This window comes from Engraulis encrasicolus, chromosome 15, assembly GCF_034702125.1.
Source record: "Engraulis encrasicolus isolate BLACKSEA-1 chromosome 15, IST_EnEncr_1.0, whole genome shotgun sequence".
Classification (NCBI taxonomy): Eukaryota; Metazoa; Chordata; class Actinopteri; order Clupeiformes; family Engraulidae; genus Engraulis; species Engraulis encrasicolus.
The window spans coordinates 16,214,161-16,219,160 of NC_085871.1; the positions used below are offsets into that span (position 1 = coordinate 16,214,161).

Sequence of the window (5,000 nt, forward strand, 5' to 3'; positions counted from 1 at the left end):
ACAGTGTAGCATGTTTGCCTCCCAGTCGCCTTGAGGTTTTGGGCTCGGGTCTGGGATTGCACTGCACAGGATAGGGCATTCCCAGTTGCCAGGCTGTGCCCTCCTAGTGATGCAACACTTCAGCGTTGCAACTAGTCAGGTCAAGAGCAATGCAAGTACTTTCCGAGTTCCCAAAAATACGGAAATTCCTCCCACTTTGTCGGTAAGCAAACAACCATAAGCAAACCAAGGGAGGCGGGTCAACCGCATGCTGTTTGGGAAATGTTAATTGTTATGCTCTTGGTCAGACCAAGTCTCGAAGAGATTTGAACATTGATGATAATCAGGCTACATTCCCAGCATTTTATAGTTTTATAGTTTGGGCGGCCAAAAAATTGCATACTCATATTTCAAATGATATTGCATCACCTGAACTTTCCAAACACGGTTGCCACATCAAAGAATCTTCTGTTGGAGAAAGGTAATTCAAACTCTGCCCACCCAATGCAAAGGAGTGTGCTCAAGTTTGGTCTCCTAAGGGGGCGTTGTCCCCTCTCTCTTCATCGCTTTTAGTGGTGTTAGATGGCGGCTTGCATAAGATACGTATACGCAACCGCCATCTACAGTACTAAGGGAACTCCATTTATTCTCAACCTGAAGTCTCCAAAGGTCAGTGGTGTAGTCTACTTTTTTGTGGTGGGTATACTGTATATTTGAGCAATTTTTAAAGTGGGTATACTGTTTATATTTGTGCTATTCTAAATAATGGATCAATCAATTTTAAGTGGGTATACTGAAATCCCTGAAATTTGGAAGTGGGTATACTCCGTATACCTGCGTTCTACATAGACTTCACCACTGCCAAAGGTCTACTAACCGAAGGTCTCATAAAGGGGCGTTCACCTGACATCACATGAATCCAGGGAAAGAACGGGCTTGATGTACAGTATCTTACTCTAATAGAAGATTCTTTGGCGCTGAACCGCATCATAGATCATTTGCATAATATTTGCTGAAGTTCAATTCGCCTTTGGCTAAGGCCCGCCCTCTTGGGTTACAGTTGCTAGGTGGGACAGATACTTTCTATGCGCTGTGATAACGTGATTAATGCAGTGACTGCCTATCGCAGTGGTTGTTCACAACTAAGAAATTAAAAAAACACTCCTCCATTCATAATTTTTATTTCCTGAACTGTCATGCATCACAGTTGTTTAGCTGTTGCCGTGGAATCTCAAATTCTCACCCTGGTATCGATAGGCATATTGTAACCAGTGGCACCATGGTAACTCGCATAGCCTATGTCCCTGGCTCAAACTGTAGTTGTTGGACGAAATCACCCAACGTGATGGATGGTGTCATATTCAAACCTACCATAGGCTATCAATGTGTAACATTAACGTTTGGAGTTTATGTCTTCAATAGCTCAAGAAAATAACGTCCATCAGCTGCTATTCAAAACAATCCTGACGTGACTGATAGTGAACTTTGCTAGCGCTGTTTCGTCATTAATTTAGGTCAGAAAACCAAAATCCTACCCTGAAATAGGTTCGTGTTTTGCTTACAACCTACTGAAAAGTTACATGAGTGAGATGCACACAAGAAGCACACAAAGTATGTTTCATGATCCGTGCGCTTTCTAGTCGAGTGAGGATGCCGAGACCCTTCAAGCCTGACTATTCAACTGCTAGAAATATTAGTTCGATTTTAGGTAAAGAGGAAAGCGATTACCTCCTGTTACATCGCGGGGAAACTTGCACCTTTGTCACAAATACCCCAGGCACAATTTCCAGTCATATTTTAAAAATAATACGACCGTAATATCTTGCTAAACCCTACTTGAAAACATTTCAGCATTGAGTTCAATGGAGCGCTGTCAAAACTGTCAAAACTGTCCGAGGTTTGTCCGAGGTCGTCCTTTTGCTGCGCTGTGATTGGTCAAAAAGCACTTTAGGGCGGGCCTTAGCCAAAGGTGAATTACAAACTCAAGTTGCTCAAATCGCTTTTGTCTCTTCTGTCATCAATATAAAGTCAATTACTTCCATCCAGTTGCTCAACTCGTGTGTGGTGTATTTGTGCCATTAGATTACATTACCTAAATAACACATTGCCTGCTCCATGTCAGACTGTCCTTATCTGAGGTCAGACTGTGGTCGACCTCTTTTTCACTTCTCACTCCACCCTCTATCTTTTTTCCCTTCATCTTTTTTGCCTTTCCTCCTATCTTCCCTTTTTTCTATTTTCCCTTTTCCCTTTTATTCTCGTTTAGTCTCCTGCTATCTCTCCCAGTTTCGCTCTCTCCTTTCTCATTCACTCTGTCTCTCCCTCTGTGTCTTCCCCAGCTCTGTTTCTCTCCCTCCATCTCTCTGTCCCCCCCTCTCTTGTTCGCTATCTGTCTCTCCCTTCACATCTCCTCTCTCTCTCTTTCGTTCTCTCTCTCTCTCTCTCTCTCTCTCTCTCTCTCTCTCTCTCTCTCTCTCTCTCTCTCTCTCTCTCTCTCTCTCTCTCTCTCTCTCTCTCTCTCTCTCTCTCTCAGATTTAGAGCTGGTAAAACGTTAATGTGTTCAACCCCTCCTCTCTCTACACAGATGTTTTTGGGGGTATGTTATGTTCTTTCACCTCTCGACTCACTGTTTTCCCCTCTCCTAAGTGTGTGTTTGTGCGTGCGCGTGTTTGTGTGTGCTTGTGTGTGTGTGTGTGTGTATGTGTGTATTTGTGTGTGTGTGTGTGTGTGTGTGTGTTTGTGCGTGCACGTGTTTGTGTGTGTGCATGCGTGCGTGCGTGCGTGCATGCGTGCGTGCGTGCGTGCGTTTGTGTGTCTGTGTGTGTATGTGCGTGTGTGTGCACGTGCGTTTGTGTGTGTGTGTGTGTGTGTGTGTGCGCGCGCGTTTGTGTGTATGTGTGTGTGTGCTGAGGGCCTCAGGGTCTTTGCTTTCAGCTGCTGTTGAATATTTTAACAGGATGCAGAAGTGATATCATTAATTTGGGTGAATGCTCAAACATGGGAACAACCTTCACAGAAAGACACACATGTTTGTGTGCTCTCTCTCTCTCTCTCTCTCTCTCTCACACACACACACACACACACACACACACACACACACACACACACACACACACACACACACACACACACACACACACACACACACACACACAAACTGAACACATATCTTGATACTGCTGCATTACAAACACAGACATAAACTCAATGCAGAAGCCTACAGTTATTCAGACATATCTCTCCCACCACAAGGGCAAAGGAAATTACATCATTTACATGGCTCTACGTATAGACTGTTGACAGAAGCTAGTCAAGGTTCATTTTGGCTTGAGTTGTGTGACACGTCAGTAAAAAATCAATAAAATGAAATAAAATTTCATTTGACGTATTTATTAGAATTGCCAGTCTTGATAGTGTCGTGGTGACATGTCCCACATCAGCTAAAGCAGGAGTTTTGTCCTCCAAGTTGGTATTGCAGTGGTCAGTGCACCCATTGCTGTGTGTCAACAGTTGCCACAGTTTCCTTGGTAACACTTAAAAGCAGAGTATTTTGGTGGCCCACCCACCAACAATTAACATAATTGAAGATAATTTGTTGACATTTAGTTTTGTGGTGTTCTGACTCATTGCCTTAATTAAAAACAACTCCTAACGCCTAGCCAGAAGAAAGCTTAATTTTACATTATTTTCACAAAAGGTTTATTAAAAGTTTCAGCACCTATCAAGACCTAGGTGCAAGCTGTCAAACTAACAGCGTGTCTCAAACGGCGCACTTGTGTACTTCAGGAACTATATTCTGGTGTGTGAGGCGCTCACACCGAAAATGCAGTACACCCAAAGTACCCAGAAGCTGCCTTAATAACGGTCAAAAATGTGTGCTGTGTGTGAATGATAGACACTGCTTGCGCTAAATGGCTGCCATATTGTTTGCATAATGGAAAAAGTATGGCGCTCTGTTAAGTAGAAGAGTTTTTTCATCAGTCTCTTATTTCAGAGGTAATGGTTAGGGAGTTGGACTGTAGATCACAGGGTTGCAAATTCAATCCCCACCCATACCAACCCCTTCCTCCCTCCATGGGTGGAGTGTCCTTGAACAAGGCGTCTATCCAGGGACTGTAACCAATACCCTGTAACACATCTGTATGTCGCTTTGGATAAAAGTGTCAGCTAAATGTAATGTAATGTAATGTATTTGAAGTGATGTTGATGAGACTACCAACCTCAAGTATTGTATACAACATAGTTACCTTTTGGGGTGAAAGAAATTTAAAGCACGAGGAACTAATTAATACAAGCAGTAGCCAACTAAATGCTATGCTAGGCAGTCTCTAATAGTTAGGCCACGTTAGTGGTCCACACTTTTCCATGGCACTATGCACTTAAGAGGTCAGTCATAAAACGCCAGAGCGCAAGTGCGTGGACACTTGGAGATACGCTGCAAGTCTAAGAATCGTTATCCTCAGAATGGTAAATAAAAACTTTTGTGGGTTCATCAAATTATATTCTTTTTTAGATCCGTCCACAATAACCATTTGATTTTTTTCTAGGTGAACTGGAAACGTTTAAATCCAAATACAATGTTGTGGGCACTGCTACTATGGCTCAGCCTAGTATAGACACAGCTCCAGCTCATCCAATACAAGTGTTGTAACCAACCAGCACGTAGTCTCTAAAAAGACTTCTTCCGTCTTTATTCATCATAATAACATCATGTCTTGCCTGTAAGATAAGTAGAATGCTCTATCTTGCCAAATATTAACCTGATTTACATCATCTGGCTGCGTTCGGCTACGAGAGCATATCAGATGGCAAGAGTCAGATAAGCCAAATATACAGAAATTAGAGAATTTGTGGAGAAAATGGGGGGCCATCAGACAAAACATTTTTTAACAAAATGTGGTCAACAGACAGTGAAATGTCCTGCAAAACGTACTGAACATGTTAGATTTGATAACTTTCCTTCATCTTCCTATATATTTTTTAATCCTTTTCAGCCCCATCTGTGTTTGTTTGCATGTAA

General features: G+C 42.5%; 1 protein-coding gene across 1 annotated transcript in view; it reads left to right on the plus strand.

Annotated features, from left to right (window-relative positions):
• The window catches only part of mpped1 (metallophosphoesterase domain containing 1), a 92,252-nt gene that overhangs the window by 72,696 nt on the left and 14,556 nt on the right, over positions 1 to 5,000 (plus strand). The gene's annotated exons all lie outside the window — the stretch shown is intronic.